Source organism: Meriones unguiculatus, chromosome 12, assembly GCF_030254825.1.
Source record: "Meriones unguiculatus strain TT.TT164.6M chromosome 12, Bangor_MerUng_6.1, whole genome shotgun sequence".
Lineage (NCBI taxonomy): Eukaryota > Metazoa > Chordata > Mammalia > Rodentia > Muridae > Meriones > Meriones unguiculatus.
The window spans coordinates 31,777,325-31,787,566 of record NC_083360.1 but is presented as its reverse complement, the minus strand read 5'-3'; the positions used below and the strand labels follow the sequence as shown (position 1 = coordinate 31,787,566).

Sequence of the window (10,242 nt, the reverse complement as noted above, 5' to 3'; positions counted from 1 at the left end):
CAGAGTATAAGCCTTCAATCCCAGCTCTGGAAGTGAGACAGGAAGATCAGAAGATCAAGGTCTTCTTTGGTTGTGTACATAGAGTGTTTGAGATCAGTGTGGGCTACAGTGAGACCAAGTCCAAAACAATTTTTAAAGTTTGATAAACATTTTTGTTAATTTTATAAATATTTATTTTTGAAAACCTACTAGATGCTAGCTGATATTTTTAGATACTGGGACTTTCTTGTGTGAACAAAATATTTGAAATCTACCCTCCTGAAGCTAAATTCTGGTTGGAAGAGACAGATTGTATTTAAATCAGTATTGTTATAGAAAGTGATACAGAGTAAGAGACAGATAAAGGGAGTGTTTCACTTCCTAAAGAATAGGTGCAAGCTGGGTCCCAGTCTGTAATGAAGTCTTTGGAAGGTGAGGCAGGAGCACTATAGACCGCTCTAGTTGGTGGCCTGAACCTGGGGGAGTGGGGCCCAGAAATGAGGCTGACCAAAGTCTCCTGCAGGAGCCATCTTTACTCAGTATCAGAAAATGCACACTCTTGAGGGTTAAGAAGAATCACATGTGTAAGGTGTTCAATCACAGGGGCAAGCCACAAATGGCACAAACATGTTTGTCCATAGAGGCGTATGAATAACCACAGCTGAAGCGAACTCACTGTTTCCGAGACACCTGGGAGGAGCACAAAAACACATTCCAAGAACAATTCTGTGTTTTGAAGAAACCGAGGTGACAAGACTCTTGTTTTCTCACACTCAGAACTCTCACACAGCTCCATTCTTGGACTGTGTTCCATTAGAGGATCATAAGTTTGAGACCAACCTGGGCTACCCAAGTTCATCCAAACAATTTAGTGACAACTTGTCTCAAAATAAAAACAAAGGGTAGGGCATGCACATGTGGTACCTACAGAGACCACAGGCATTTGACAACATGCATGCAAAAGTGTGGTTTTTATTCCAGAGGAGCAAAGGTTCTTTGGGATTGATCCCTTAGCACCTAATCAAATGTTCCACCTCTGACTCAGAACAGGTGCTTCTGCTGCACTGTTTGTTTGGTTTTTTCCCCCCTGAAATCATTATAGAGACAGGCTATTACAGGCCAGTCAGCACTTGTATCATTTTCAGAGTATCTGCCATTCGCAAGTATAGATGCCAGTATGTCTACATCAGAAACCCAGGGGATCTGACACTCTCTCTGGCTTCCACGGGTAACAGCACTCTCATGCACATACTCCTTAGACACACACACACACTCATACAATAATTGAAAATAAATCTTAACAACTAAATAACAACACTTGGGACCTGGTGTGTAGCTCAGTGACAGATGATTACCCAGCATGCATAGGGCCCTAGGTTCCATCACCAGGACTGAAAAAACAAAACTATCAAGCATACATAAAATGGGAAGTCCATACTTTCAAAGAAATAGCCTTGGGGTTTATATATTTTGACCAAAATACTACTTCCTTAACAATATTCATAAAAATATTGCCTGCACTTTTTGTTTTGTTTTCTGAGACAGAGTTTTTCTGTATAGATCTGGCTATCCTACAACACACTCTGTAGACCAGGTTAGCTTCTGAGAGATCCACCTGCCTCTGCCTCCCAAATGCTTGGATTAAAGGAATGCACCACTATACTTGGCATTGCCTGTACATTTTATTCCAAAATATTTTATCACAATCTCAAGGGCTACTTAAATAGCACATCATGCAAATGGACTAGCTGGAGCCAACGCATTACAAGGATTTTTACTGATACCTAGCCTGCTTTTGTTGACAAAAGATAAAAAAAACTTGTTTTTTTTAACAGCTTTATGGCTTCCTTATTGCAGTTCCTCCACTAGCATATTTAGCTATTAAAATGAACTGCCTGTCCTTCTTGGGAAAGGATCTGGAGGTTACTTCTTGACATAATAACATGGTTTTGTCTCTGGGTTAACACTCATTGAATAGAAAACCAGGAGTCTAACTCTTTGAGGTACTTAATAAGATATGAGCGTTGTGCTTAATTTTGTATGCAATGTTTTGAAGGGCTACCTTATTGGGTTCTTATGTCTACACCCTTTCAACCCCCACCACTAGGTAGGAGAGAAAGGAGGTTAGAGGGAAAAGAGGGTGTAGACCTCTTTAGACTACTTCCTGCTGATTAGGGGCATCAGGTTCTTAGGGGCCAGTCCAAGATCTAGCAGTAGTAAGGTGAGCAGCCATGCCCACAGACCCCCTGAGGGCTTTCCCATTTATACCCTCTCCAGAGTCCCCAGAATTAAACTATCTGCAGCTGGCAAAACTCCTTGTGCTCTCCCGGAACACAAGATAATCATAGTTATCGGCTGTGGTCAAATTGAAGCAGCCTCATATGCCATTCCAGGGATTAAAACAAAAACATTCAGATAACTTGGGTTTTTCTGTTGGTGGTGTTTTGTTTTTTGTTTGTTGAGACAGGATTTCAGTGTGTAGCTTTGGCTATCCTGGAACTCACTTTGTAGACCAGGCTGGCCTCGAACTCAGAGAGATCCGCCCCCTCTGCCTCCCAAATGCTGGGATTAAAGGTGTGTGCCACTACTGCCCAGCCAAAACTGGGTTTTCTTAAACCAAAATTCTTACTACAGTGCTGTCTTCAGGGGACAATCTAAAGTATTTGTCTAGTGTGATATCATGGTATTATGACAGTAATGTTTTCTGAAGGAATTGGAAATCTGGAATAACAGTCCATAAAACATAGCCATAATGCAGTATCATATCAAGAAAAGTTCAAGGGCTGGAGAGATGGCTCAGAGGTTAAGAGGACTGACTGCTCTTCCAAATGTCCAACTCCCAGCAACCACATGGTGGTTCACAATCATCTGTAATGAGATCTGGTGTCCTCTTGTGTCATGCAGGTGTACATGTAAGCAGAACTCTGTATAAATAATAAATAAATTGTTTAAAAAAAAATTCAAATGTGCTTGATCAGAAAAAGACCAAAACATCAATAATGATGACAGGCATACCTGTGAACAAAGCCTGACTTCATTAGCTAGATATCAAATATATTAGAATGGGCATTTGAAGGACTGGGAATCCCTTTATGTCTGCTTATTTACATATAAACAGGGTTTTAAGCTGGCCTTAAACTCCTGATTCCACCTCCCAAGTACTAGGTCACAGGCATGTGTCACCACACCCAGCTATAATTTTTTTTAAATTAGTTACAGTGGAGAAAAAAAAAAAGACTTAAAAAAAAGTTGTAGCTTCTTAAGGTTTTTTTTGGGGGGGGGGTAGTGCAGCTCCTCAGACACAGCACTGAATACAGTATTGTAAAATTTATCAGGAAGACAGCAGTTTTTGGGTGTGTGTTTAGTGAGACAGGGTCTCTCTACATAGCCCTTGCCTGTCTTGGAACTCACTATGTAGATCAGGCTGTTCTTGAGCTGAGAGATCTGCCTACTCTGCCTCCTAAGTGGTAGGATTAAAGGCGTGTGTACCACCACACCTGGTGATAGCAGTTTTTGAAAAAGAAAAATTAAGACCACAGCAACATGCTGTAGAGAGGCCAGAACTTTGGTTCTCTAGAAAGGCAGCAAGCTCTCCTAATCACTGAGCCATCTCTTCAGCCTCCCCTCCCCAAACCTTTTATTAATGTTTGAAATGAAGGAGAAAGAGTAGTGTGTGGGGCAAAGGAATCTAGTAAGCCCTTGGACAAATTTCTAAAGAGAAAGTAATGAAATGGCTAGGAAGGCTTGTTGATCACAGGGTACTTTCAGAAACAACATTCCACTCTAGAATTGAGAAGACACAGAACTTCAGATCATTACATCACTGCTTTTGAGGCATAAAGGGAAGAGTAAGTTCCCAAATAAAAGTGGGTTTTGTTTTGGAGGCCAGATGTATAAAATATAGCTTTCACCTTATAGAGTGGTGCACATCTTTAATCCCAGCACTCAGAGACAGAGGCAGGTGGATCTCTGTGAGTTTGAAGCCAGCCTGATCTACACAGGGAGTTCACGGACTGCCAGAGATACACCATGAAACTCTGACTCAGAAAAGAGAAAGGAAGGAAGGAAGGAGAAAGGAAAGAAAAAAAGAGCTTTTCCGTTTATGAAATCATGCTCAGTCTCAGAGCAGGCCAGAGACTGTAAACTTAGCTGCTCATCATGAAATAATTGGTAAGTACAGAGCATAGGTATTTAGATTTCATTATGATTTTTAAATTATGTGTACGTATGTATGGAGGGGAAGGGTTTGCACATTAGTGCAGCACCTGAAGAAGCCAGAAGGTGTGGGATCCTCTGGAGCCAGAGTGACAGATGATCATAGGTGATGTAGGGGCTGGGAACTGAACTCAGGTCCTCAGAGCAATGCAAGCCCTTAACTGTTGAGTCATCTCTCCAGCCCCTAGATCATAAGTATTTTAAGATGAACAAGTTTGATAATAGTTAGGCTATTCTTAGAAAAAGCTAAAATTTCCAATCTTAGTAAACTGCATCTGTGTTTAAAATATGCTAACTAGAGTGACAGCTCAGCAGTTAGGAGCAATGCCTAGTTTGTTAACTCTAGTCCTGGGAAATCCAAAACCCTCTTCTGGGCTCTGCTGCACATATGCAGAAAAACATCCATACACATAAAATAATAAAGTTTGCCAAAATCTAGCATGAGTACTGATTTAAGTAGAAGTATATAAAGTACTTTATGAACATCAACTTTGAAAAGCTTTTTGTCTGTGTTTCTTAAACCTATTGTTAAAAACACTGGCACAGCTAGCATGTGCAAGGGCCTGGGTTCCATTATCAGTACTTCAGGACACTAAAGTCATGATTCAAAATCCAGCTCTGTGGCTTAGGTCCAAGCCACTTGATTACGAAGACACTGTTTAAAAGAACAAATAGGCCAGGCATGGTGGTGCACACCCACAATCCCAGCACTCACTCAGGAGGCAGAGGCAGGTGGATTTCTGTGAATTCAGGGCCAGCCTGGTCTTCTGTAGTGAGTTCCAGGACAGCCAAAATTAAGTAGAGAGATCTGTTGCAAAATGAATTTGGGAGAACAGCAAGGTAGGTGTGAAAATTGAATGAATATGAGGACATGAGCTGGGTGCAGTGGCACATGCTTGTAATCCCAGCACTCAGAAAGGCAGAGGAAGGCGGATCTCTGTGAGTTTGAGGCCAGCCTGGTCTACAAAGTGAATCTAGAACAGCCAGGGTTACATATGTAAGTTGTTTGTTTGTTTGTTTGTTTTTGTTTTTGGAGACAGGGTTTCTCTGTGTAGTCCTATCTATCCTAGATTCACCTTGTAGACCAGGTGGCCTTGAAGTCACAGACATCCACCAGCCTCTGCCTCCCTAAGTGCTGGGATTACAGGTGTGTTCCACCTCGCCTGGATTCAAGGCATCTCTTATAAAAGATAGCATTTAATTGGGCTGGCATATAGTTTCAGAGGTTTGGTTTATTATCCTCATGGTGGGAGCATGGCAGCATGCAGGCAGACATGGTGCTGGAAAAGCCCAGAGTTCTACATCTGCAGGCAGCAGAAGGGGTCTGAGACACTGGGTGGAGCTTGAGTATAGGAGACCTTAAAACCCAACCCTACAGTGACACTCTTCCTCCAAGAAGGCCACACTTCTAATAGTGCCATTCCCTTGGACAAGCATTCAAACACATGAGTCTATGGAGGCCAAACCTACTTAGACTGCTACGGAGTGGTAAAGGAAGACCGCCAATGTCTTCCTCTGGCCATTGCATTCACGTGCATGGGCATGCATGCAATCTGCACACTTCATGCATGAATTATATAAATGTAGTTACAGAAAAGATCATACATGGACTGGAGAGATGGCTCAGTGGTTAAGAACACTGTTTGCTCTTCCAGAGGTTCTGAGTTCAGATCCCAGCAACCATATGGTGGCTCACATCCATCTATACTAGTATCTGATGCCCTCTCTGGCATGCAAGTAACCTGCAGATAAAGCACTCAGATGTAAAATAAATGATCTAAAAAGAAAGATCATAGAGTGATTGTGGAAGGAATGCAAGGACAAGAAAAATCTCTTTCTTGTGAAACTCTGATCTGATTGAAGCTCCTCACCTCTCTGAAACCCAGTTAATGGAAACAGGAAGATGTTATAAGTGGATAAATTGCATTAGCACAAGAATAACAAACCCTAAACTCAAAAATAGGAAGGTATTTTAGTTTGGTTTTTCGAAACAGGGTTTCCCTGTGCAGTCCTGGCTATCCTGGAACTCACTCTGTAAACTGGGTTGACCTTGAACGCAGAGATCCACCTGCCTCTGCCTCCCAAGGCATGTGATACCACACGAGGCTCTGGTATTTGTTTTTGAGAATGAGGACTTCAAACAGTGGTTATTTTGTTTTGTTGTTTTTTGTTTGTTTTGTGTTTTAGTTCCCAAGGATATTTCTCCCCAGAGCTTTCTTCTTCACTTACTTTAATGACTCATTTGGAAGCCATCACTGCTAAATGTTCTATGCAGCATTGGCGGCAGCTGTCTTATTATCTTGACATTACAAATAGAATATTGCCCATTTGCAGCTGTGTTGCTGCCAAGCCGAAAAGTCAGCATTTCCACTTTCTAGGATGTTACCCTCTTCAGCACCAGTACGTTACCTTTTGTCACTTTGACAAGTCATCATGTTTGTGAGAAAGCCTCTCTGTTCTAGAACAGTTCTGCCATCATCCAACAGTATGTTTCTTGCTGAGATTCTGCTTTTGTGGATACAGTAGGAGAATCTGTTCTGATGAACATTAATTTATTACTTCATGTATATAAAGAGCGGCTTGGTCATGGTGGTACATACATGTAATCTGGTGTGTACCACCATACACCATAACCAAGGGCTCTTTGGGAGACAGGCAGGAGGGCCAAGAATTAAAATCCAGCCCATGCTACATAATGATACCCTTACTAAATAGTTTATTCAGATACAGTTTTATCTGGAATAGGGTTGAAAATTCTTGGTTTCCAGTCACTTGAGGTCATTGGTCAGTTTGTAAGTCTTTTATGCCAAAGTATTTTCACTTTAGTGTTAGGTCTTCACATCCCCTCTCAGGATCGCTAACAGACTAACCCTGACTTGCTCGAGGGATGATAACCTAGCTGTGTCTGCATAGTGTGATATATATCTCATCTGAACACCCAGTATATTCCAAACATTGGTTTGCCGTGGAAGAGTAATAAATGTTGTATCTAACATTGAGCTTTACATATGCGACAGATACTGTTCTTAGTCTTTTATATGCTGTCTCTACAGTCATTCAGAAACTATGTGTAGACATGCCTCCTTGTAAAATGAATCAGTCATAAAGAGGTTCAGCAGTTTGATTAAACCCATAAGGATAAGTAGTGGAAGAGAGCTGGGTCTAGTGGCTCAGGCCCATTATCTCCAGCAGTCTGGAAGGGTGAGGCAGAGAATCATAAGCTGAAGTTCTGCCTTGAGTACAGAAGGAATTCCAGGCCAGCCTGAGTAACTTAGTGTGACCCTGACTCCAAAAAAGGAAAAAAAAAAAAGTAAAAGAAACTTTTTTAAAAAATAGGAAGGGGCTAGGTAGTTATAGCTCAGTGGTAGAGCACTTGCCTCTTATGTCCAAGGATCTGGGTTCATCACTGGGATTGCCCATCACCCAGTAAGTAGATAAGGTAATAGAGCCAAGGTGTGCGCTCAGTGTGATCTCGTATCTGTGCAGTAGCCACATCACTGTGTGGTCGGGGAGAAGCTTTGATTTGAGAGGCAGAATTCTTAGTCAGGTCTCACCTCCCACCCTATTATCTCATATTGTTACTTGAAGATTTGGGGGAAATTACTCAGCCTTGCTGAACCCCAGTCTCCTATCTGTAAAATGAAAATGATAATGTATACTTCATAGGATGACTGTAAAGAATGTTTTATACTTGCCTGCTATGGTAGTATATTCCTGTGGTCTCAGCACTTGGAAGGCAGAGTCAGGAGGGTTGCTGCAAGTTCAGAGCCAGCCTGTTTTATATAGTGAGTTCTAGGCCACTCAGGACTTGAGTAGAAACCTATCTCAAAAAATAAATGTGTAACTGAATTATGAACCGTTGAGTTAATATTATCATCTCTATTTTCAAAGCACTACACCAGTACTAAAGGTAGAATAAGAAAGTTGTGCTTCTTTGAGGCTCCATTGCAACATGGAGTAAGGGCAAATATAAAGCCTGTTTATATACAGGAACCTGTTTAAATACAGTAACATTGCAGGCAGGGAGCTCTGGTGGGCATTTTCTGTATACACTATCAACAGTCCCAGAGGGACCAGGAGGGAAGGCACTGTCATTTCCTTGAGCTTAGCTAGCCAGGCAAGATAGCAAATGCCTGTAATTACAGCACTAGGAGGCTGGGGCAAGAGGATCTTCAATTTTGCGATGCTGTCCAAAAACAAAACCAGAAGAGAAGAGCAAAGATTCGAATGAGAGAGAAGCTGGGAAGATGGCTCAATGGGGAAGAATCCTTGTTGTGCAAGCATGAGGACTTGAGTCAGAATCCCTGCATAAGGCCAGAATGGACATCTTCACTCTCCCTTAGGGCTTGGCAGCAGTAAGTGGCAGCTTCTGGTGATGGTCCCCTTACAGGCTTTGGGTATTGGCACCCTTAACAGTGGGATGTGGCCAGTGTTGCAGCTCTAATCCTGGGGTCTGAGACTCTTGGATGTGAAAACTAGACAGCTCCTTGGAATTCTCATGACTCATGCCTGCAGGTGCTTTCATTCAGGTCCTCTTGAATATTAGGTAAGCATACCTAATATTCATGGAAATTACATTTCCAGCCCTACTTTTCACTTTCTTGATAGTTAGTCCCTCTGTGCACAAAAGTTTAAAATCTTGTTGAACTAGCAGTTCTGTTTTAAGTGGTCTTAATGCCCTTGTGGAAAATTAATAACCCATAGATCTTTTATTTTTAGACTCTTAGTTTTGTTCATTGAGGTAAACATGTCCTCTATACCAGTACTGTACAATTTTATTTAACTTTGTTCTTTTATTAACCCCATTAAAAAATTTTTTTTAACAATTCTTATTGTATCACTCAGGGCAGCCTCAAACTCTGATCCTAGGCTTCCAGAGTTCTCCTGTATTAGCTTCTCAAATAGCTGGGTTTATAGCTGCGTGCCACTTTTTCTGACTCACTCTTTTTGCTCTAGATATGCTTGTGATTTTAGTACCCTGCACACAATGAGCAGTGTTTTGTGTTCTCCTTTTCAGTTTCCTTAAATCATGAGCTTCTTTGTGGCTTCTTTGCATAATCAGCACTGTTACTATTTAAAGTACTTGAGAAGTGTTTTCCTACTCCCTAACTGGTGGGGCTGACTTGCTGTTTCATCTGTTGGTTTTTAGTATACTGGAAAGCCTGTTCATATTATTTGGTCTGCACACAAACTCCCTGGCTACCAAGTTTCCCTCCTGGATGTCAGGAAGTACTAACTACTGCTTTGGATCAACCTCTCAGAAACTTAGACTGCTCCATCTGCCTCAGTCAGACACAGTACTTCCTGCCAGATGTGGACAGAAGGCCTGCTAAGAAAAACTCAGGAGTGGCAGGAGCCTTGTGACAGTGCTGTATGTTTTGGCTTGATTTGGTTTTTGAAACAGGGTTTCCTTTTGTGTAGCTCTGGCTGTCCTGGAACTTAATCTGTAGACCAGGCAGGCTTCCAGCTCAGAGATCCACTTGTCTCTGCCTCCTGAGTGCTAGGATTAAAGGCATGAGCCACCACGGCCCAGCTTGTAAGGGTTTTGTAGTTGTATTGTTCTTGTTTTCTGAGACAGTATCTCTTGTAGCCAGGCTGGTCTTACTATGAAATCCAGAATAGCCTAGAACTTGTAGCAAACCCTGTTTCATATTTCTGAGTGCTAGGATACACACATGAAACCCTAGGCCTGAGATACTTTCCTGATTGAGAAAACTTGTCTTTTGAATCTCTGAAGATGCCAGCTGTTTCCATATCCAGTCTTCCCTTTGTTCACAGAGGAACTCCTAGGCCTTATTGTAGGTACCCAATGACCCCGGTGGGCTAGTAGAAACAGCCTTCATTCTCACCCTTGCCAAGCCGTTGCATAGCTTCAGGGGTTGACATGACCAAGGCAGTGAAGAAATAAAGAAAAGAAAACACACTGACACATACAGAAGAGCTGGAATTGTGTGCACTGGACTGTCCAATGGAGAAGCCTCCACACCCACAAAACTCAGAATGTTTATTGTACCCTGTTTAACAAGGAGGTAGGTTTAGCCAATTTTG

The 10,242-nt window shown here is 41.9% G+C and overlaps 1 protein-coding gene across 12 annotated transcripts in view; it reads left to right on the top strand.

The window, feature by feature from the left end:
• The window catches only part of LOC132646804 (uncharacterized), a 41,860-nt gene that overhangs the window by 2,762 nt on the left and 28,856 nt on the right, over positions 1–10,242 (top strand). The window contains exon 1 of one of the 12 annotated variants that reach the window (XR_009585087.1): positions 5,268–8,549. The exons of 9 other annotated variants lie outside the window; for them this stretch is intronic. The gene's annotated coding sequence lies outside the window, so the exon portion shown is untranslated. Of the gene's footprint in view, positions 1–5,267; positions 8,550–10,242 lie in introns of those variants that run through there. 2 more of the 12 variants (XR_009585089.1, XR_009585088.1) reach the window with 2 other exon arrangements.